This window comes from Sapajus apella, unplaced genomic scaffold (assembly GCF_009761245.1).
Source record: "Sapajus apella isolate SASKATOON/1434 unplaced genomic scaffold, GSC_monkey_1.0 scaffold167, whole genome shotgun sequence".
Lineage (NCBI taxonomy): Eukaryota > Metazoa > Chordata > Mammalia > Primates > Cebidae > Sapajus > Sapajus apella.
The window spans coordinates 961,640-986,784 of NW_022437107.1; the positions used below are offsets into that span (position 1 = coordinate 961,640).

The 25,145-nt window shown below is 41.3% G+C and overlaps 1 long non-coding RNA gene across 2 annotated transcripts in view; it reads left to right on the top strand.

Annotated features, from left to right (window-relative positions):
• Window positions 1–25,145, top strand: part of LOC116542399 — a 72,273-nt gene that overhangs the window by 29,370 nt on the left and 17,758 nt on the right. For both annotated transcript variants that reach the window (XR_004265203.1, XR_004265202.1), the window contains exon 3: window positions 8,776–8,898. This is a non-coding gene — a long non-coding RNA (uncharacterized LOC116542399). The remainder of the gene's footprint in view (window positions 1–8,775; window positions 8,899–25,145) is intronic.

Genomic DNA, 25,145 nt, shown 5'->3' on the forward strand with positions numbered 1-25,145 from the left:
GCAAAAATAAACAATTGGGCTTATCAAGCTAAAAAGCTTCTGCACAGCAAAGGGGATAATCAACAGAGTAAGGAAACAACCTGCAGAATGGGAGAAAATAACCTGTGAGCCATATATCTGATAAGGAGTTAATATAAAAATATAGAAGGAACTGAAAGAATTCAATAGCAAGAAAACAAGTAATCTAATTTAAAAACTTAGTTGAAGAACCTGAAAAGACATTTCTGAAAAGATAGCATACAAATGGCCAATGGGTCTACTAAAAAAAAAATGCTCAGCATCATTGATCATCAGGGAATGCAAATTAAAGCAGGATGAGATATTACCTCACATCTGCTTGGATGGTTTATAAAAAATATAAGAGATAAAAAGTGTTGTTGAGGATGTGTGGAAAAGAAAACCCTTGTAAACTGTTGGTGGGAATGTAAATTGATACAGTCATTTTGGAAAGCAGTATGGAGGTTCCTCAAAATGTTAAAAACAGAACTACCATATGGTCGAGCCATTATACTTCTGGATATATATCCAAAGGAAATGAAATACATATGTTGAAGAGGGATCTGAACTCCCATGTTCGCTGCAGCATTATTATCCATAGGTAAGATATAGAAACAGCCTAAATGTCCATCAACAAATACATGAATAAACAAAATGTAGTATATATACATAACAAAATACTATTCAGTCTTAAGAAAGAAAGAAATCCTGTTATTTGCAGCAAGGCTAAAACTGGATAACATTATACTAAGTGAAATAAACCAGGCATAGAAAGACAAATATTACAAGATCTCACTTATATGTGGAATCTAAGAGTTGAACTCACAGAAGCAGAGAGTTGAATGGGGGTTACCAGGGGCTGGAGAGTGGGAAACAGGGAAGATGTTGGTTAAGGAATGTAGAATTTCAGTTAGGAGGAATAAGTGAGAATTCTATTGTGCAACATGGTGATTATAGCAAACAACAATGTATTATATGCTTGAAAATTGCTTAGAGAGTAGATTTCAAATTTCCTCACCATCAAAAAAGATGTGAGATTAATTAGCTTGATTTAGTCATTTCACAATACATACATTTATTAAAACATCATGGGTTGTACACCTTAAATAAATATACAATTTTGACAATTAAAAAAAATAAAAAGGAGGAATAAGATTAAAGTGAAATAATTAGGAATATACTTATTCAGAGATATAGCATTGTCTATATGATAAATGCCACAAAATGTACAATGAAATCATTAAATTAATAAGCGATAGCAAACATGCTGTATATAATATTTATATACAAAAGTGATTCATCTTTTTATACATGAAAATAGCATTATAAATTATTATTACTAAATTTTTAGAAAATTTATTTATTATACTTTAAGTTCTGGGGTACATGTGCAGATCGTGCAGGTTTGTTACATAGGTATACACATTCCATGGTGGTGGTTTGCTGCATCCATAGCCCTGTCCTCTACATTAGGTGTTTCTCCTAATGCTATCCCTCCCCAATCCCTCTACCCCCTGCTATTCCTCCTCTTAACCCCCCAACCCCTAGGCCCCAGTGTGTGAATTTCCCCTCCCTGAATCCATGTGTTCTCATTGTTCAACACCCACTTATGAGTGAGAACATGCAGTGTTTGGTTTTCTGTTCTTGTGTCAGTTTGCTAAGAATTATGGTTTCCAGTTTCATCCATGTCCCTGCAAATGACATGAATTCATCCTTTTCTATGGCTGCATAGTATTCCATGGTGTATATGTCCCATATTTTCTTTGTCTGGTCTATCATTGATGATCATTTGGGTTGGTTCCAAGTCTTTGCTATTGTGAACAGTGCCACAATGAACATATGTGTGCATATGTCTTTATAATAGAATGATTTATAATCCTTTGGGTATATACCCAGTAATGGGATTGCTGGTAAAATGGTATTTCTAGATCCTTGAGGAATTGCCACAGTGTCTTCCACAATGGTTGAATTAATTTACACTTCTACCAGTAGTGTAAAAGCATTCTTATGTCTCCAGCATCTGTTGTCTCCTGATTTTTTAGTGATCGCCATTCTAAGTGGCATGAGGTGGTATCTCAATGTGGTTTTGATTTGCATTTCTCTAATGACCAGTGATGATGAGCTTTTTTTCATATGTTTGTTGGCTGCATACATGTCTTCTTTTGAGAAGTGTCTGTTCATATCCTTTTTCCACTTTTTGATGGGGCTGTTTTTTTTTAAATTGTAAATTTGTTTAAGTTCTCTGTAGATTCTGGATATTAGCCCTTTGTCAGATGAGTAAAGTGCAAAAATTGTTTCCCATTCTGTTGGCTGCCAGTTCATTCTATTGATAGTTTATTTTGCTGTGCAGAAGCTCGTAAGTTTAATTAGATCCCATATGTCTATTTTGGCTTTTGTTGCCATTGCTTTTGGTGTTTTAGCCATGAAGTCCTTGACCATGCCTATGTCCTGAATGATATTGCCTAGGTTTTCTTCTAGAGTTTTTATGGTGTTAGGCCCCACGTTTAAATCTTTAATCCATCTAGAATTAATTTTTGTATAAGATGTAAGGGAGGGATCCAGTTTCAGCTTTCTGCACATGGCTATTCAGTTTTCCCAACACCATTTATTAAATAGGGAATCTTTCCCCCGTTGCTTGTTTTTGTCAGGTTTGTCAAAGATCAGACGGTTGTAGTTGTGTGGCATTCTTTCTGAGGCCTCTGCTCTGTTCCATTGGTCCATATCTCTGTCTTGATACCAGTACCATGCTGTTTTGATTACAGTAGCCTTCTAATATAGTTTGAAGTCAGGTAGCATGTTGCCTCCAGCTTTGGTTTTTTCACTTAGGATTGTCTTGGCTATGTGGGCTCTTTTTTGGTTCCATATGAAGTTTAAAGTGGTTTTTTCCAATTATGTGAAGAAAGTCCTCAGTATCTTGATGGGGATAGCATTGAATCTATAAATTACTTTGGGCAGTATGGCCATTTTCTCAATATTGATTCTCCTAACCATGAGCATGGAATGGTTCTCCATCTCTTTGTGTCCTCTCTTGTTTGTTGAGCAGTGGTTTGCAGTTCTCCTTGATGAGGTCCTTTACATCCTTTGTTAGTTGTATTCCTAGGTATTTTATTCTCTTTGTAGCAATTGGGAATGAGAGTTCCCTCATGATTTGGCTCCCTGTTTGTCTATTATTGGTGTATATGAGTACTTGCAATTTTTGCACATTGATTTTGTATCCTGAGACTTTGCTGAAGTTGCCTATTAGTTTAAGGAGATTTTGGGCTGAGACGATGGGGTTTTCTAAATATACAATCATGCCATCTGCAGACAGGGACAATTTGACGTTCTCTCTTCCTATTCAAATTCCCTTTATTTCTTTCTCTTGCCTGATGGCGCTAGCCAGAACTTCCAATACTATGCTGAATAGGAGTGGTGAGAGAGGGCATCCTTGTCTTGTGCCAGTTTTCAAATGTAATGCTTCCAGTTTTTGCCCATTCAGTATGATACTGGCTGTGGGTTTGTCATAAATAGCTTTTATTATTTTGAGATATGATCCATTGATACCTAGTTTATTTAGAGTTTTTAGCATAAAGCGCTGCTGAATTTTTTTGAAGGCCTTCTCTGCATCTATTGAGATAATCATATGGTTTTTGTCTTTGGTTCTATTTATGTGATGGATTATGTTTATAGATTTGCGGATGTCGAATCAGCCTTGCATCCCTGGGATGAAGCTGACATGATCATGATGGATGTTTTGATGTGCTGTTGGATTTGGTTTTCCAGGATTTTTTGAAGATTTTTGCATCAATATTCATCATGGATACTGGCCTGAAATATTCCTTTTTAGTTGCATGTCTGCCAGGGTTTGGTTTCAGGATGATGTTGGTCTCATAAAATGAGTTAGGGACAATTCCCTCTTTTCATATTGTTTGGAATAGTTTCAGAAGGAATGGTACCAGCTCCTCTTTGTACCTTTGGTAGAAGTTGGCTGTGAACCCATCTGGTCCTGGACTTTGGTTTGTAGGCCATTAATTGCTGCCTGAACTTCAGATTTTGTTATTGGTTGAATTCAGAAATTCAGCTTCTTCCTGGTTAAGTCTTTGGAGGGTGTAAGTGTCCAGAAATTTATCCATTTCTTCTAGATTTACTGGTTTATTTCCATAGAGGTGTTTGTATTAATCTCTGATGGTAGTTTGTATTTCTGTGGGATCGGTAGTGACATCCCCTTTATCATTTTTTATTGCGTCTATTTGAATCTTCTCTCTTTTCTTTTTTATTAGTCTGGCTAGCAGTCTGTCTATTTTCTTGATCTTTTCAAAAAACCAGTTCCTGGATTTATTGATTTTTTGAAGGGTTTTTTTGTGTGTCTATCTCCTTCAGTTCTGCTTTGATATTAGTTATTTCTTGCCTTCTGTGAGCTTTTAAATTTGTTTGATCTTGCTCCTTTAGTTCTTTTGATGGTGACAATAGGGTGTTGATTTTATATCTTTCGTCCCTTCTCTGGCGGGCATTTAGTGCTATAAATTTCCCTCTAGACACTGCTTTAAATGTGTCCCAGAGATTCTGGTACATTGTGTCTTTGTTCTCATTGGTTTTGAAGAACATCTTTATTTCTGCCTTCATTTCATTGTTTATCCAGTAGTCATTCAGGAGCAGGTTGTTTAGTTACCATGTAGTTGTGCAGTTTTGATTACGTTTCTTAATCCTGAGTTCTAATTTGATTGCACTGTGGTCTGAGAGGCTGTTATGATTTCTGTTCTTTTGCATTTGCTGAGGAGTGTTTTACTTCCAATTACATGGCCAATTTTAGAATAAGTGCCATGTGGCACTGAGAAGAATGTATATTCTATTGATTTGAGGTGGAGAATTCTGTGGATGTCTTATGTCCACTTGATCTAGAGCTGAGTTCACATCCTGAATATCCTTGTTAATTTTCTGTCTTGTTGATCTGTCTAATATTGACAGTGGGTGTGGGAGTATGCTTTTTATAGGTTTCTAAGAACTTGTTTTATGAATCTGGTTGCTCCTGTATTGGGTGCATATATATTTAGGATAGTTAGCTTTTCTTGTTGCATTGATTCCTTTACCACTATGTAATGCCCTTCTTTGTCTTTTTTGATCTTTGTTGGTTTAATGTCTGTTTTGTCAGACAGTGGGATGGCAAGTCCTGCTTTTTTTTTTCTTTCCATTTGCTTGGTAAATATTTTTTTATCCTTTTATTTTGAGCCTATGTGTGTCTTTGCATGTGAGATGGGTCTCCTGAATACAGCATACTTATGGGTCTTGACTCTTTACCCAATTTGCCCATCTGTGTCTTTTAATTGGGGCATTTAGCCCATTTACATTTAAGGTTAATATTGTTATGTGTGAATTTAATCCTGTCATCATGATGCTACTAGTTATTTTGCACAGTAGTTGATGCAGTTTCTTCATAGTGTCATTGATCTTTATATTTTGATGTGATTTTGCAGTGGCTGGTATGAGTTTTTCTTTTTCTGATTTAGTGCTTCCTTCAGGAGCTCTTGCAGGACAGGCCTGGTGGTAACAAAATCCCTCAGCATTTGATTGTCTGTAAAGGATTTTGTTTCTCCTTTGTGAAATTAATTTAAAATTAATGTATAGTGGTTAATGGCATGAATTCATGTTCAAAGTCCCTCTCATTCTATTTATATGACATTAGTCAAGTTATTTCTCCTTTCTTTGCTTCAGTGTTTTCATCTGAAAAGTGGGACAATAGGACAATAACTGTACATACCTAATATTTGAGAGAAAAGTTAGTGTATATAAAATGCTTAGAGAAGTACCTAACTAGTAGTAATTGGTACATAAGTTTTTGTAAAACAAGTGAAGAAAGTTACATAGAAATAAATTTTACAATAATTGTATAATAACTTTATAAAGAAAATTATAAAACTTTACTGGAAAAGAAAATCTAAATAAATGGAGTGATATACCATTTTCATGGACAAGGATGCTTAATATTTATACAGACATTAATCCACTACACATTGATCCACAGATTTGACAACATTTGAATCAAACTCCTAACTTAATTTCTCATGGAAATTGATGAGCTAATAGTAACATTTACATTATAAGGAAAGGAACAAAATTAGCCATGATTTTCTTCAAGAGATAGTGCTAGGTGGGGGTGCTTGACTTCTAAGAAATTAAGATTTTTAATGAATCTTTGATAATTAAGACAATGTAGTATTGGTAGAGAAATAGAAACAGTGCACCAATTATATAAAAAAAGGGAAACAAAAACAGACTATTTTATAGATGGAAACACGATATGTAATGAATGATCATCTATTTGACATTGGTCAATGAGACTGGATTCACAAATTATACTATGCACAAAACAACTTTAAATAGATTAAGGATATTAATGTGAACGGCAAGATTTAAAAATTTTAGAAGGACATGTTTAAGAGAATGACTATGACTTCCAGGGTGGGGAAATATTTCTTAAATAAGACCCAAAAAGCACATTCCAGAAATAGAAAGATTAATAAATTCAGGCACATTATAATTAAGAACTTATGTTCATCAAAAATCATGCAGGAAGTGAATAGACAAGCCACAACAGGGAAAAGACATTCCTAACAGATATAACTACAAAAGATTAGTATTTAGGACATATAAGTAAACCTAAAAATCAAGAGTACAAATATTCTAATAGAAAAACTGAAGCTATATTATTTAGAAGAAATATAAAAAGTCATTGAACATATGGAAAATGCTCAACCTCGTTAGGTATCAGAAAAATGCAAATTAAAACCACAATGATATAACATTCAAAATTCTTCAACGTGGCAAAAATAGAAAGTATAAACATACCAGCTGTTGGTAAGGATGTAGCACAACAGAAATTCTCATCTTCAGCTTTCAGTATATTTTAGGATTACATTATCCCCCACATTGCTGCTGGGGGATAATATAATTATTTGGAAAAAAATATGGTGTAACTTGCTAAAGCTGAAGATGAAATTACCTTAACCCCCAGTAATTTGTCTCAGGTATAAGCCCTATAGAATTACTTGCTGTTAACTCTGTAATCATATTTTTCTAATTAATAATATAAAATACGCAATTATATATATATGTTTAGCTGGCCATATATATGTATATATGTATATACACACACATACACACAGATGGATCTATTTTTCTATGGACAGCCAAATATGAATACCTTTTCCTATATTTCAGTTAGTGCTACTAATTTATCTTTTCCCAGAAAAAAATTTTGATTTTATTCGAGTTTTCTTATTACCAGATGGCTGAACATAATATTCCCTTACAATTCCTTTAGTGCTCTTTGTGTTTGGAATAAATTTTCCTTTCTGATTTCTAATTTTGTTATTTACTCATGGACTCATTCAATAAATAAGTATTGAATGCTTAAGATATAGTCATTATTGCAGGTCTCTGGAATTGTGTGGGGTTTATTGTCTAGTTGGGGAGAGATAGACAATGACCAAGTGCATTAGTCCCTTTTACATTGCTGTAACAGAATACCTGAGACTGAGGAATTTCTAATGAACATTAATATATTGGCTCATAGTTCTGGAGGTTAAGTCCAATACCAAGGCATTGGCATCTGTTGAGGGCCAATGTGTCATCCCATGGTGGAAAGTGAATGGCAAAAAGAGAGAGAAAGGGGACAAACTCACTCTTTATAAGGAATTCACTCATGTAAATAAGGGCATTAATCTGCTCATCAAGGCAGAACACTTGTGGCTTAATCACCTCATAGAAGTTCAACATCTTAATACCATGGCAATTAAAATTTCATCAGGAGTTTTGGAGGGGACAAATATTCAAACCATAGAATTCTGCTCGTCTCCAAAAATTAATGTTGTTCTCATATACAAAAGACATTCATTGTATCCCAGTAGCCCCCAAAGTCTTAACTCATTCCTCTATCAACTCAAAAGTTCAAAGTCCAGAGTGTCATAAAAACTAGCTATGAGCAAGACTCAAGGCATGATTCATCCTGAGGCAAATTCCTCTCCATCTGTGAGCCTATGAAATGAAATGAGTTACGTGCTTCCAAAATACAACGGTGGAACACGTGTAGGATAGACATTCCCATTCCAAAAGGGAGAAATAGGAAAGAAGAAAGGGGTAACTGAGCTCAAAGAAGTTCAAAACCCAGCAGAGAGAACAATAGTAAATCTAAGACTTCAGAATAATCTTTGACTTCCTATGTCATTTTTTGAACGCATTGTGGTGGTGGTTGGGCACACAAGGCCATGGGGAGCTTTAGCCCTATGGCTTTACTGGTCTCAGCCCCAAAAGCAGCTCTGTTGGGTTGGAGTCTTGTACCTGCAGATCACCTAGGCTGGTGTTGCATGCTGGTGGCTCTACAGTTCTGGGGTCTTGGAGGAGATCTTGCTCCCATAGCTCCATTAGGCCTAGTGGGGACTCTGCAGTAGCCCTGTTCCCGCAGTTCTCCTAGGCACTGCCCATGTGGGGGCTCTCTGCAATGGCTTCACTCCTGTGGTAAGTCTCTGCCTGTGACATCCTTTGAAATCTACATGGAGGCACCCATGCCCTCACAGCTCTTGCATCCTGTGCATCTGCAGAATCAGCACCGCATGGATGCTGCTAGGGTTTATAATATGTACCTTCTGCAGTGGGCCAAGCCGTACCTGGTCTGTTTGAGCCATGGTTGGGGTGGCTGAGGAGCATTAGAAGTGGGAAGCAGAGACTTGAGGCAGCCCTGGGCAGTGCGCCCCAAAGTCTGGAGGGTGTCCTAGGCCTCTCTTTTGACATATGTCCTTCCCCCAGGAAGGACCTGGCACTCTGGACCTGTGATGGGAGGGGTGTCACCAATAATCTCTGAAGTGCCTTGGGGGTCATTGACAACAGCCTCTGGCTTCCTTCTATCCACATTAATCTCCTTATCAAAAGGTGAGTTGGCCGTACCATTGGTTTCCTCTCCTGAAAGTGCTCTTTCATCCTCTACAACATGGCCAGGCTGAGAGTCCTTCAAAGCCCTAAGCTGTGTTTTCCTTTTAAGTATACAATTTTGTGTTTAAATAATTTCTCTCTTCTCAAAATTGAGTATACGCAATTATGAAAAGCCACACAGCACCCTGAATACTTTGCCGCTTAGATATTTCTTTTACCAGATATTCTAGTTCATTTCTCTTATATTCTGCCTTTCACAAAGCACTTCGGATGGACACAATTCAGCCAAGATCTTTGCCACTTTAACTCGAGGCCTTTACTCAAGTGTCCTATATCTTTTCTCTCATTTCAACTTGAGACCTTATCAGAATTGCCTTGACTGTCCTTATTTCTGCCAACATTCTGATCAACAACCACTCAGTACCCTCTAGGAAGATTCAGACTTTCTCTACAGTCCCTTTCTTCCTCTGACAGCCCACCAGAATTGCTCTTAATGCTCCGTTCATGACAATACAGGCTGTTTCCAGTCAGCTTCTCCAAACTCTTCCAGCCTCTATCCATTGCCCGGTTTCAAAGCTGTCTCTATGTTTTCAGGTGTTTGTTACGGCACAATCCCCACTTCTTGTTACCAATTTTCTGTCCAAGTCCATTTGTGCTACTATAACAAAATACTTGAGACTGGCTGATTTATAATGAACAGAAATTCACAGGCTCACGGTTATGGAGGCTGAGAAGTCCAATATTAAGGTGCCAGCATCTTTCAAGGGCCAGCCTTCTTGCTGTAGTATCCCATGGCAGAAGGGAGACGGCAGGAGAGTGAGAGAGGGAGAGAGAAAGAGAGAGAAGAGAGGAAAAACACACCGCTTCCTTTTTTTGAAAACTTTTATTTTAGGTTTAGGGAAACATGTGATGGTTTGTTGCATAGGTATACTCGCATCACAGTCTCTTTTTAGTTCTGTGTGGGGCAACATTAGGACAATCATGAAATCCCTTCTGGGGGCTCTGGTGTGTGAGGGGGATGCTGCAGAGTCTCCTGCTCAGAGCACACTTTCTGGAGGCTGTGCACTTCACAGGCTTGTCAGAGAGGTGGACAACGAGCTGCTCAATGACCTGTAACGGGGCTGCTGACAGGTTAGACAGTGACCCTGAGCCTGGGAACACCCCATTTGAGCGTCCAGCAGTGAGCTTCTAGCCCATCTAGCCCCCATCTGATTGAGCTGCTCAAGGCTGAAGGTATTTCTCTCTGATCCCCCCTGAAGCACCCAGAGCATGAGAATCTCTTAATGTTGTACAGATTATTGCATCACCCTGGTATTAAGCCCAGTACCCAACAGTTATCTTTTCTGCTCCTCTCCCTCCTCCCACTCTCCACCCTCAAACAGATCCCAGTGTCTGTAGTTTCCTTCTTTGAAATACATCCCTTTCTAACAAACCCACTCTCATGATGACAGTATTAATTCATTCATTAAGGCAGAGCCCTAATGGCCTCATCACCTCTTAAAGCTCTCACCTCTTAAAATTGTTATAATGGCAGTTAAACTTCAACATGAATTTTGGAGAGGATGAAGATTTAAATCACAGTAATAGGTAAACATAAATGTTATAATTTCATGTACTTATAAGTATTACTAACAAAACCTGAACAAGACAAGAGATATTTTTGATAATGAGGACATCTATAAGGGGGCATCCTCTTCCATTTAGCAATTTCTGCTAGATATTTAATGGTGTATAATCTGGCACATAGAGGATTATGACAATTAGCTTTGTGACCTTGTCATGGAAGCCCCCGCTTTCTTCCCATTCTGTCCATGTGGATCTCTGCACTGTCCCTCTCTGTTCACCTTCCTGACTACTTTGCTGGGAAGCCCTCATTTATATAGCACATAGTAATTTTTTACCCCAGTTGCATTTATCTTATTGGCATATATTGTTATGGCAGATGTACTTACTCTTACTTTCATCCTCTTATGCTCCATTTTATATTTCTTCCAGTGGTTATTTGTATTTTCCACATTTTGCTAAATAGTCTATAGTTTCTTTGCTTTTTTTTTGTCCTAGTAATATGGAAGACACACAGTCTCTCTCTCTCTCTCATTCTCTCTCTTTTGAGTCAGAGTCTTTCTCTGTTGCCCAGGCTGGAGTGCAGGGGCACAATCTCAGCTCACTCCGACCCCTGCCTCCCAGACTCAAGTGATTCTCCTGCCTCAGCCTCCCAAGTAGCTGGTGTTATGGGAGTGTGCCACCATGCCTAGCTAATTTTTGTATTTTTAGTAGAGACAGGGTTTCACTACATTGGCCAGGCTGGTCTTGAACTCCTGACCTCCAGTGATCTACCTGCCTCAGCCTCCCAAAGTGCTGGGAATTACAGGCATGAACCATAGCACGCAGCCACACAGTTTCTTTTTAGTTCTATGTGGGGCAACATTAGGACAATCATGAAATCCCTTCTGGGGGCTCTGGTGTGTGAGGGAAGGGCTGCAGAATCTCTTGCTCAGAGCACACTTTCTGGAGGCTGTGCACTTCACAGGCTGGTCAGAGAGGTGGACAGCAAGCTGCTCAATGACCTGTAATGGGTCAGACAGTGACCTCAATCCTGTGAACACACCACTTGGGTGTCCAGCAGTGAGCTCCCAGCCCATCCAGCCCCAGCCCGATTGAGCAACACAGGGGTGAAGGTGTTTCTCTGTGATCCCCCACTGAAGTGCCCAGAGCATGAGAATCTCTTAATGGAGGCTGCTGTGGCTGAGCCCCCCTGGTGAGGGATGCTTTGGACTAAGGAGACAGCTATACCCATGGGTGCCACCTGGAAACTTTTGTACCACCCCTGCTGGTGCACTCACAATGCCAGACCATGGACTCCAGGTGGTGAGAACCATTCCATGTGCTTTCCTGTGACCCAGCATGCCCCCACCCTGCCTAACATGAGACTGTAACAGCTCAGCATGTGTGATGCAGACAGGGAGGATCCTGGGAAACAGGCACTGCCTTGTCACTGCTCTCTTCTGTGCAAACGAGACTGCATGTGACTGTGCCCCCATCACCAAGCACACTGGCAGGAGGACTTGCTGCTAAATAAAGGTTTGGAGTCCGGGATCCCATGATCTAGGCCATAGTGGGAGGCGAAGAGGGTGGATCATCTCTGGTGAGGTGTGAGCTGAGGTGCCAGGTAGGAGGGAGATGGTGTGCTGGGGGCTTCCTGGTGGGTCAGGGGATGGGCAGTGGGGCTGGAGGAGTAGGAGGGGCTGGATCCAACCTGGGAAATGCACTTATGAGAACTCAGATTGGACACAGCATCTGTGATGAGGGGACCACTGTAATCCAAGAGGAAAAATGTTGGAATAAATGAAGGCTGTGGAAATGGGGAAGAAGGGGCATGTTTTAGAAATTCAAAAGTAAGGAACATGAAAGGATCGGGAAACAGATTGCAAGCCAGGCTGGGGGAGGAAATGCCATGGAACATGGGGCTGGTGGTGCCATTTGCTGTGGAAGGAGGCACAGGGGTCATTGAGAGGGAGGAGTCTGGAGCCAGGGCAGCCTCATGGGAAGGATCAGGACAGGGCAGGTGGGAACTGCAGACCTTGCCACCACCATGCCTGCCCCACTGAGTTCTGGGGCTACCCCATGAGTGGTTTCCTGCATGTGGTATGAGAACGGGGGAGCGCAAGAGCCTCAGAGCTGCCAGGGCCCGTCCTCCTGGAAAGTGGCTGTGCCAGCAGCTACCAAGGCCAGAATTGCTTCCAGGAGACACTGCTGATGAAGACGAACAGAAAGAATGAATGAGTGAAAGAAAAAAAGGAGGAGCAGCAGGAATGAATAGAGGAAAGAAGGAAGGAGGAAAGGGAAGGGACTGAGGCTGCTTCCTATGGGCTGGGGGAGCCATTTATGCAATATGTCCCACACATTATCTTATTTACTCCTCGGGGTAATCTGATGTTTTTGCACTCATTTTAAAGATGAGAAAACAGAAGGCTCATGGGGATAAGAAATGGCCGGGCTAGAATCAAACTCTGGCAATGGGACTTGTGTCTCTCAGCTCCATTGCCTCTAAGTGGAGAAATGAATGAAATATGGGGGATAGGATGGACAACATATTCACTTACTGACTGCACGTGTAATAACAAGGTGATTGTCCTCTGAGCTGTCTACCCTGGACTGATCTGTGCTGTTAGAAGTCAGGACAGGGGCTACTCCTGAAGATGTGGGGGCTGGGCACATAGAGGGCTTCTGTGGCGTAAGTCATACATGTCTCAGGCTCGGTGCTGGGGGCCAGGACTGTGGTGGGGGAAGCCTCTATAATGTAAATCTGGAGTCCTACAGTCACGGCATCTTTGGGTAATTGAGACAAGGGCTGATGCAATCAGTAGAATAATAGAATGTATCACTAAGTTAATGGACACAGTGTGCCTGGAATGCACATCACTCTAAATGTGGGGATAGATCTACTGCCATGGGTGTGGAATTTGTTAGAGCTCTCCAAGCTCCATGGGGATCGAGACTCCGGTGCCAAAGCGGGATGGGTTTGTGGCTTCAGTTCTTGGAGATGCAGCTGCCAGCCTCCCCTTGTCCAGCTGGCTTTTTGCAAGTTGAGATCGGAGGCTCATCATGAAAAAGAGCTTCTGGACACAGATGCTTTGGCTTCAGTCTTTGGATCAAATAAGAGGTATTTTCATAAGCCTCCGTCTTCTTGCCCTGCTTTGAATAAGTTCAGTTCAAATTCTGAGTTGCTTTTGGCTCTGGCCAAATTCTGCTGTTCTTGGAGGTTTGCTTTGTTTCTTTTTGATGCTCTACAAGTCAACAATTGCAACATAAACCAAGGAAAGAACATGTGGCAAAGACAATGAAAAACAGATCCATGCCTGCCAAAGAAAGAGGTGGAAAGACAGAACCTGTCAGTTCCATACGTTGAGCAGCTCAGGGCGCACCACTCCAGAGTGAATGTGCTGGCCTGTGGGTAGAATCCCTCCTGAGTGAGCCCTGCTTTTTAGATTTGGGTTCAATAAAGATAATTCTCTTCATCCAGTGTAATCTTCAAGTGTTCCATAACTTTTTTCCTCAAGATCTTTCACTTACTTCTTAAAAGCAACTGAATGTTGATTTAGGGTTGGGCTGGCAGTAATAAGGAAAAGCTGGTGACTTTGGGCTCTATGTTCAAAAGCCATCTGCATCTCACCTTTGCGAGGTGGACTTCTGAAATCCATTTTTAGTCATAAAAAACTCATGGAAAAATTCCATGAAAGGAAGAAGCCATGGGGCCCACTTCTCACAGAGGCTGCTGCACCAGGTGGGTAGATGATGGCATTCTCGTGGGTTTGCAAGCGCTGCCAGTCTGCGAGGCTGAAGGGCGTCCACAGGAGGAGGGGGCCCTGTGTCTGCAGGCTTGTAGTCTCTAATGAAACAACTCAGGGAGATCCTGCTTCATGTCGTAACAAAGGCTAGAAACAGGAATTTCTGACTTCTCAAAAGCTGGATGATAATTACAGTGGAGCAATTGAGAATACCAAGAAGTGATTGATTCTCAGGAGGTGGAGGAAACAGTTTCACAGTTAATACAGCATGACCAAAACAAAGCAAAACAAAACTAACAATCTTGCCCTGTGGGGTGGAAACAACAGAATTTTCCTTCCTAATATCCTTAATTTTAAATTATATATCCACATGTAAACATATTAGCTCAATTTTTTTTTCTCCAGAAGATCATTAGTTCCCTGAGGGTGAGGCCTCTTTTCCTTTTTCCCCCACTTCTGTTTTCCAGTCCTTAGTACAGTTTCTGGAAGATTGTAGCTTGATAATTTATGCAGTCATTTATTTATCTGAGTACTATTTATTGAGAGCCTTCTATGCAGTGTGCGCTGTTAGGAAGAATATCACAGTGAACAGAAGGGACAAGAATTCCTTCCTCCCAAGGCTTACATTTGAAAGGCATGGGAAAAACCAAACAAAAAAACTCCAACCAACCAACACAACAAACCCAAGCCCAAAACACCAGGATTATGCTAGTGTATGTATTTGCAGTGAGGCAGGTAGTGGTAGAATTTAGAAGTTAGAAAGGGTGGTCTAGGAAAGAAAGGTCTCATTGAGAAGGTGCCACTTGCATAAGAGTCAAGGGGTTGCGGATTTTCTGGGGAAAAACATTCCAGCCCCAGGAACCTGTAAATGTTCAGGACTTGAGATAGAAGCATCCCCCAATCCAAAGACCAGTGTAGAGGCCCAAGAGCCGGAGCACAAGAAGGGGGTGGTAAGAGATGAGGGAAGAGAGGACATGGGAACAGATCACGTGGGGTCCTGGGGCCACTTGACATCCTTGGATTTTGTTCCAAGTGAAATGGGGAGCCATGGAAGGGTTTTGGGTCAAGGAACAACACTTTCTGACTTAAGTTTTAATAGGTCCTCTCAAACAGATATGCTGAAAATACACAAAAAATGGCAAGTATGGATGCAGACAGACAGTAAGAAACTTATGATGGTCCAGGAGAGATGACGGGGCCTGATGTAGAGGACACTGGTGGAGGTGGCGAGATGGAGCACGTCTCTGGATACATTTTGATGAAAAGGCAATAGTCTTTCAGAGGAAGCATATGTGGTATGAGAAAAACAGCCGTCAAGAAGGGCTCCAAGATTTTTGATCCAAGCAATTAGAAAAATGAAATTACTATTTACGGAGAAATGGAAAGCCTGTGGAAGAAGCTGGTTATTTATGATGGGTAGGGGATTATTAAGGTGGATCCTAGGGTAGGCTAAGTGTTAAATTTCCTGGATAATGTCATATTTCTTTCCAAAATAGTTATCTAAATTATAATTCCACCGGCGGGATATTAGCATTACAATTCTCGCTGTTCTCTCCAAGCACTGCTGGACTAACGGGTCTGCATGTATTTCCCTGGTTGTTTGTGGGATTGAATCCAGTTCATATGTTTATTGACCTTTGGGTTTTCTCTCTTTGAACTGCTCTTACATATTCTTTGTTCACATTTTCAACTGAAATGTCTTTTTAAAATTTGTAGCAGCTCTTTATATCTTCTGCCTATTTTCTGTTACATTCATTACAAATATTTTCTCTTGGTGTTTGGGTTGATTATAAACTGAAAGTGCAGTTATCATATCCTTAGATGTAGAGCTTTGTGAACTTTAACATAGTTAAATTTATTCATCTTTTTTTATTATGTTCATGATTTTTACATCTAGTTTAAAAATTTTTCACCTTCCCTGATGTCTTAAAGGTACTTGTACACATTTTCTCCCTGAAGTATTCCATTTTTTTCTTTAAAATTTGACTTTCATTTTTTTATTTAACAAACATTTCGATGTACTAGACTCAGAAACTTTTCTAAGTGATGTACAAAAATTGCCTCATTTAATTTTCATGACATCCTAGGGATTGTGTATTATTATTATTATTTTTTGAGATGGAGTCTTGCTCTGTAGCCCAGGCTGGAGTACAAAGGCACAATCTTGGCTCACTGCAACCTCCACCTCCTGGGTTCAATCAATTCTCCTGCCTCAGCCTCCCAAGTAGGTGGGATTACAGGTGCACACCACCATGCCTGGCTAATTTGGTACTTTTAGTAGAGACGGGGTTTCGCTATGTTGGCCAGGCTGGTCTCAAACTCCTGACCTCTTATATGTCTTTCAAAAAAGTAAAAAAAATTATTCCATAATGGTTCTGTGCTGCTTCCATAGGATTTTTCACCAGATATATAGATTCTTGCTATAGTAAATGCAATAGTCTTTCTTAAATGTTTTCTAATTAGTTGTCCATGGTGAATTGTTTTTTATGTTGGTCTGATGTCTAACAACTTTTCTCTTTTATTGATCCCAAAAATTTGCCAAAAGTACTCTTGCATTTGGGAGAATTGACCTTGCGTTTTGACACAATCTCTTCATCCGTGGGCCCTTTGCATTTGTTGTTTCTTTTGTCTATAAACCTCTTCCCACCTTACCTACCTCCCTCCTGCAGCACACATCCCCTTGCCTTTGCCTTGGCTCTTGAAATTCAACTCTTATTTTGATAAGAAACATTTCCTGACCTTCAGGGTACAGCCACTTTCATTTCCACTGGAGAGTTGACCACTGAGGTTTGCAGAAAGTGTGTTAGTATAAACGAGATGGGTAGGTCAATCCCAACCCAAATCAAAAACAACCATGATAAAACACAACTACGCTTAATAATATGGTGTCTTTAAACAACAAATCAATGACAATCATCTCAGGAAATATTTTAGAATGGATTTTTTTAAGAAATGATAGTTTGTAAGCCACAACAAAATAAAGCTGTAATCACCAGTTTCTTTTGTGGGTTCCATAAGACCCTAAGACTGGGTTATTTTAAATGAATCAGTTTATTTGATGGGAATACTAGTCTGGGAGAATTGTATTCTTTTTGGACGTTAGCATTTCAAGATGTCGGCAGGGACCCTTCCTGCTTCTGTTCACCGCGTCAGTTACCTGTCCCATTCACCTTCGTGATAACCAGTATCTAGAACACATTCAACACTAATTGCCTCAGGTTGAATGATAAGCTAGAAGAAAGGTTTGTGTGCATTTGGGCTAGTGAACTTATCCAAGGATTTATGTCAAGTGGAAGGGAAATTTTCCAGAGGTGTTTTAGGAGACAGTTGTTGGCCACTGGCCTTAATGTGGGGTGATAAAAAATTGACAGAAATGGAGACTGTGTTGGATCACAGTCCAGGACTGTAAAAGAATGTCTCTGGCTGCATGATGTGGAAAAGATGTACCATATCTTGTCCAGATGGAGGCTGACGTGTATTAATAGAAGGAAGACCTTGTTATTAGAACTGACATAACACAGGTACATTGCTTTGTAAAGTAGAGCATCCTCAGTGGGTATTCAAGATAAAGCATTGTTTTGTAGGTAAGGTGACATCTAATGTCTTTTAAGTCATCTAATTCCCTTTAAAAGAGATTATTCCAAAGAAACTCATGTGGATATAAGCTTTTGCCCATCTTCAGCCCAGTTTTCACCTGCACAGAAACTGCTTGTGACTCTCTTGCCCGTTGTGTAACAGATACCCTCCTAGTGCTACTGGAGGAGGAGGAGGTAGTCTGTGCTCAGGGCAGGTGGGCAGCGTTTTTGTGAAGCGTCTCACCTGGTCACTTCCCCTGCTCTGTCTTGCTGGAGTCTGGCATTCCTGGGGCTGGGTGAGGGTGGGTGAGAGGGAGGGATGGGGGCAAGCTGGTGAGGCCCCTTGGAGCTGGGGTTGGACCTTCGTACCCAGCACCAATGCAGGTCCTGCGCAGGGGATGGATAACAAAAAGTGCAGCTGCCCTGAAGTACTGTTACTTTTCCCATCATCTGAAGTACTGTTACTTTTCCCATCTGAAGTATTGTTACTTTCCCCATCTGACCTGTCCTCTGGGTGTATTCCTCTCTTGGAGTAGCCTCGCAGGACGGTGGCTATGATTTGGGCAGGGTCTGTGTGTTCCCAGCTGCCATCCAATAGGGCTCTAAATTGCACCTCCTCTTCTAAAGCCAGGTTGGCCATCCCCTCCCCACCTGCTGGCGTGTGTGACAGCTTCTAACTATGCAGAACTCAGCATTAGGGCCCTGGAGCTGGGGCTCTGCCTCCCGGCCTGTGACCTGGGGCAGGCCACTTACACCTTGCCTGACTCGGTTTCCCTCATCTTAACTGTTAGCTATTATTATTATTTTGGTGATAGGGACAAGTAACAGGTGAAGAAGAAACCAAATAACTGAAAGGACTGTGGTGTAAAACCTAAATCATAACCAGGGGAGAGGCATGCAGGTCACATGGTAGTTGGCATAGTGGTTATTTAGTCCTTGAGGTCATTAAGTGGCCTGTGGTCAGAGGCAGGTGTGACGTGAGAAATCCAGAGAATCATGAGGGGGTGGGGCAAGCCTAAGGGAGGCTCTGCTGCCAGAGAGGCCAGATTCCATGAATCAGAAGGAATCATCCCCGTTCTAGCAGAAAAGCACAGCGCTTGCCTGGCCAAAGCATTCCAACCCCTGGGCCTCTCCTCCAGACACTTCCTGTCCAGATGGGCAGTGGTCCTAGAGCCTGGGAAAGCTGCCCCGCATGTAAGGGCAGGGGATGTGTCTGAAGCAGGTGAGAGACCGATATGAGCCTTAGTTGCTGCTCTGGAAATGGGAAGAAGAGACGTATGTATGGTGGATTGGGAAGCTGGGCTCCCCAGAGTTCCACAGGCATGTGCGGTGGGTCCTTCTTGATGATTAAGTCCTGTGGGGGAATGGCTCTGTCAGCATAGTCCAAGAGACATCTATTAATGCCTTAATGTTGCCTGAGGTTAAGATGCCTGCAGTCAAGCTCCTCCTCATCCTTTCTGCATGAGGAGACTCATGCAGAAAGTCAGAACTGCATTATCTTAGTGCTCAGAACAGAAGTGGGCATTTTGATATTGCAATCGCAAAAGGAGGAGATGGTCAACTACAGGTGGCTAGCTTAGTTTAGTAATAGCAAAATATTTAAAAATATTAAAAAAATTGTATTTGCCTCCCCATGGCAGGTCTTGGGTAGTTGGGCAACCTGGTGCTAAAGATAGGTCTGGGCCTTTCCTTATAAACCTTTTATACATTTGTGTTGTTTTGACATTTAAAAATCAGAATATTTTTGACTTTAAAAAAAACATGATATGCTCCCATAATACTTAGTACTGGGACTGTCCACATTGGGAATACGTGATTTGCAATGCCAAGAAAGACGTGCTGAATTTATTGGGCAAGTTAAAGAGCAAATAAAATTTGAGTATTTTTTAAAACCCCAGGAATGAGTACTATGCACGCCACATGCTAGCATGCCACATAAAATAGATGTGCAGTCAGAAACTGAATGATGTGCCTCTTGACCTTCGATTTGGCCTCTTGTGCCTTTGATTTTGTGTCATGTGTATATATTACTTGTTTGAGAATTATTCATGTAATTGTAAAAGTGGACGAGGAAATGATGTAAACACAGCTACTCGTTGTGGAAGGCTGGCCTTTGTGTTAAGTGCTGTGTGCTCCACCTCATTTCTAGAGCAGGTAGCATTTGCAGAGACTTGGGAGGGAGTGGACGTGTCCCTGATGCTAAGGGCAGAGAAGGAGCGGGGCCCTTGGGCAGCTGGAAGGGCATCCTGAAGAGATGTCTGCCAGCCGCCATTCTCCTGGCAGCAGGGCATGCTGGGAAGCAGCTGGCAGGCAGTGAAGAGTTTCTGATTGTCAGCAGAGGGGTGGGGCATCCCCAAGTCTGAGGCAAGCACACCAAAAACCAGCTAAGTTGAAGGCTCACCTGCATGGCAAATGGTGAGGGCAAAGTCCAGCTGCCAGTCCAAAGTACAGCGCTTTCAAAGCAAGTGCATCTTAACGTGGTTCTCCATTTGGGAGCTGAGCATCATGAGGGAGGACGAGGCACCCTAGTAAGGACTGGTGTTTGGTGTGTCGGGGGGTGGGGGAGGGTGGTGGTAAGGAAGTGGGTGGGCCCAGATGGAGCAATTTGAATTGTTCCTTTTGCTGCAGACAATAGGAGCATGATACATTTTTCAGCAGGGGAGCCACGTGATCAGATTTCTGCTTTAAAAACAGGGAAGAGCTCAAAATCCTGGAATGATGATATCAGAGCTGGAAACCCTCACTGAGTTCCAACCCTCTCCTTGTGTAGCAAGCAACTTGCCAACATCATCAAACCCTTCATTTAAACTCAGAAGAAAAACAAAACAAAGCAAAACAATGCAATCCCCAAACCCTTCCTGTCATTGACCCTGGGTCACCGTCCTGTTTCTAACAGTCACATTTTAATTACTGGCAACTCAGTTCCTTGATTGTGTCTCTACAGCAGACTGGAGTCTTTACCCTTGAAGATGACTCCAGATCTGTACTCTGGTGTCCCACTCTTTTCTTTGTCTCTTGAACCGGACCAACCCAAGGCAAAACTGTGATGTTGGTAGCACTTATTTTTTACTTCCTTACTCATACTACAAGGTCATCTGAATTAAATTTGAATTAGATGATTATGTATGTTATTTACTTTATTTAGTTATACAACAGAGTTTAGTAAAAACAAATTATAAAAATGCATACACAGGATGAAAGACCTAGGGTTACATATGACTGGTCTCATCTTTTAAATTAAAATATTATCTCCCAAAAGACCTAATGAGGTTAATGAGTTTCTTGAGCTCCAACAACTAGCTGGTATCAGAGTTAAGACTAAAACACTTAGTGTATACTGGCCTATTTTTCATCATGTCTTTATTTTGGTACTGATTAGAGAGCATTCCTTCAGTTATTGCTGACTAGAAAACTATGCAGAAACTTAGTGGTTTAATAACAATCGATTATCTCTCATTGTTCTGTGTTGGTTGGGTGGTTATAGTCATATATTGGCTGGGGCTGTAATCATCTGAAGGCTCAGCTGGCCTGGGCACCCTGGATGGCTTGCTCTCCTGGCTGCAGGTTGAAGCTGGAACTCAGACATAGACTTAGACATGGATTCTTCATGTGGCATGGGTGCCTCACACCATGGCAACTGGATTCCAAGAATGGGATTGCCAAGATATCCATCCAGAAGCTGCAAGGCTCCTTATGACCTGGCCTCAGAAGTCCAGTAGTTCCCTTCCACCACATTCTATTGGCCACACAAGTCCCAGAGACCATCCCAGACTGAAGGGGAAGGAAATCAGAGCCCACTTCTCAATGGGAGACATGAGAAAGGAGGCCATCTTTAATTTGCTATGAGGAGAGTGGAGAGAATAGGAAAAGCAGAGGCCATACTGAATGGGTAAACTTGAGAATCATTGCAGTAAGAGTTTAGTGCAACATAGAATAAATTAAATTAAGTCAACAGAAAGCTGGGTGGCATGCTTTTAGGCACTAGGTACACAGGAATCAGTAGGACACCTTTTCTTGTCTTTCAGCACTCATGTTCATTTAGGACACAGACATTAGAGGGACAATCACTCAGATTTTAAGTTTTGAAACAGAAGTGGCTGTTAGTTCATGAATCCATCCATCCATCCATCCATCCATCCAACCATTCACCCACCCACCCACCCATTCATCTATCCACCTGTTCATCTATTCACCTATCCATCCATGCATTAATTTTTTATTTATTTGTTGAGGTCCTGGAGCTAAGATCTTAGATCACTGAGCTTACATTCTAATGCAGGGAGAGATAGACCCATTGCAGGCAGTGATATGAAGAAAATAAGATGAGGAGGGGCAGTAAAGGGTGGGGTGGAGGGGAGTTGCATTCCAGTTAGGGTGATTGGAGAAGTTTTCTTAGAGGACAGGAGAGATAGAATGACACTTTTGGGAGGAACAGGATCCAGCCAGGTAAATATCTGGAGCAGAAACTTCCAGGAAAATGCAAAGGTTCCTGGGGCACAAATGGGTTTGGGGTGTTCAAGGACCAAAAGAGGGCAGTGTCGCTAGAGCTCTGTGCCCAGGGAGCAGGGCTGTGCTGTGAGAGGTCAGGGAGGCCTGAGGCAGTGCTGGGTGTGCAGAGGGTCCAGGGCTTGCCCTTCCTGGGTCCACTGCTCTGCACAGAGCAGGTGATATGAGGGCAGGTCCTCAGGGATAAAAGCTGCATGTGGGTCAAGTGAGTTTATAATGAGGGCGGGGTCACGGGAGGCTCAGGTTGGAGGCAGAGGAGGATACTAATAAAGATGACTAATGTTTAGTTATCCTAATCGTGTTCTTCTCACAGCCCCATTTAAACCTTATAATCTGTGCAAAATGGGTACTCTTATTATCCTAAATACACGGTCAGTGATCAGCAGCCACTTTCCTGGTTTGCTGACTTTGAAGTCCCCTTAGGAGTCATCTAGGTGGATGTGTGTAAATAAACCATTGAGATTATACCTTGCTCATATTTGGCACTCAGTAAAAAAGTGTTGTATGTAATAGGGGTGAGATATAGAATTCGAAGTAGCTCCTCCATGGTGCTGAACCTGAGCAGGTAGATGTGTCTATGTTACAGCTTGCTGGGCAGAAGATGAAGTTGCTGAAATGTGAATTCAAATCCGCTCTACTTTCCAATAAGGACTTTTTGTGTTCCCGTGGTGGTCATGTGTTTCTTTTTTGGGTGATGAGTCTGTGAACTCCATTCCTTGTTTAGGCAGAGCCTTTCCCACCTTCATTTGGTAGAGCCCAGTTCCTACTGAAGGCATAGGACCCAGACCCCGAGAACCAGATGCACCAGCCTGGGCTTTCGCCAGAAGCAGGGACACAGAACCTGTCTTAGAGGCATCATTAGAGGACTGGACATCATGGCCAGAGACCGCAGACACAGAAGACCCAGGGCATGTCCAGAAACTGGGCTCAGGGGACCTCGTGGTGCCATCTGCATATCTGAGCCCATGGAGGTCCTCTGGTCTATTCATTTCTCTGGTCTATTCATGGAGGTCCTCTGGTCTATTCAGTTCTCTCATTTTGACTTAATTTTGTTTTTGCTGGCTTTTTTTTTTTTTAAGAACTTATCACGAAACTAACTTCATTATATTTTTCCCAGTTAGATTTTTGTGTTAAATATCTTCACTGTCCTGGTGACTTCTGGTTCTCGTTTTCTTGATGCATACAATGTCCTCAGCCTTCTTTGGATTTTCTGTACACTTCTTGACACCCTGCATGACTCTCTGCACAGATTCACCCTCCAAAGTGCTTGCTGCAGACTGGCTTTTGGTCTTTCTTGATCTCAAACGCATGGAGTCTGAATTTCCTATTTCTCCTTTCCCTTCCTGATTCTGCACGAGAATCCTCGTGCTCTTCTGCCCTTAGCTCTCCTCTGCCACCTTAGGCTTTCTTAAAAAATTGCCCAGTTCATTTACGTGATCACATTAATTGTGCAGAGTTGAGGGTGGTTCTCTCGTAATTATTTAGTCTCCACTATGTCGGTGGTTATACATCCTTTCTTATTGCTAATGCTATTTGTGTTTGATTTTCTTCTTTTTTTCTTGGCCTGACTTAAAGAGGTTTGTCTGTTTTATTTTTATTTTAAAAATAACCAACTGTTTATTTTTACTTCTCCACTGTGATTTCCCCCTTTATTTCTTTAATGTTTGAGTTTGTATATTTTTTCTATTTATTTTGGGTTAAATTTTATTATTATTTTGCTATATCCTTGTGTCAAGTGCTTAATTCATTTATTTCATTAATTTGACTTCTAAAAACTCAGTTAATTCTCTAAGTTTTCCTCTATGTCCTACATCGTGCAAACTCCAAGGGTTTCTGTAGGGGGCATACTAATTGTAATTCAATTTCAATTTTGTTTTCCATGTGTAGGCCCAGATTTATTTGAATGTCGAAGTGCTTAGAGTTGTTGGCTCTTCTTTTGTTATTAAAGTCGGTTTTATTACACTGTGGTTAGAGAAAATAGTATGAAGGATTTTAATTTTAGATAAAGCATAAATATCTTTTTCAGCCCCAAACATGATACATTTCTGACAGTGTTCCAAAGATGTGTAATGGAATATATATTATCTGTTGGAATATAGTAATATATACACATACACACTGCCATGTGCATATGTTTATATATCATATTTAGTCAATGTAGTTGAATTAGCAGAGTCCTGGAGTCATCTCGATGCAAGTTTGTTGAGGCAGACTTGTCCATTTTATCCTCAGCTGAGTCACAATTACCTAACAGGACCTGACACATATTGGAATGAAGTAAATATTTTTTGAATGAAATTCAATGGTCCCCAACCATTTTTGGCAGCAGAAACTGGTTTGGTGGAAGACAGTTTTTCCATGGTTGGTGGTAGGGGATGGTTTTGGATGATTCAAGTGCATTACATTTATTGTGCACTCTATTTCTGTTATTATTACACTGTAATATAATGAAGTAATGATAAAACTCACCATAATATAGAATCAGTGGGAGCTCTGAGCTTGTTTTCCTACAACTCCGTGGTCCTCTCTGGGGGTGATGGCAGACAGTGACAGATCAGGAGGGATTAAATTCTCATAAGGAGTATGCAACCTGTTATAGATTCCTCACATGCACAGATCACAATAGGGTTCATGCTCCCAGGAGACTCTAAGGCCACCACTGATCTGACGGGGAGTGGAGGTCAGGTGGTAATGTGAGAGCCAGGAGGAGTGGCTATAAACACAAATGAAGCTTCACTCACTCACCTGCCACTCACCTCCTCTGTGTGGCCTGGTTCCTAACACCACGGACTAGTACGCATTCATGTAATTTTTCTGCATTTAAAATATATTTTATTGAGGTATTTCTGGAACCTTGGGTGCCTAGATTTGTCATGTT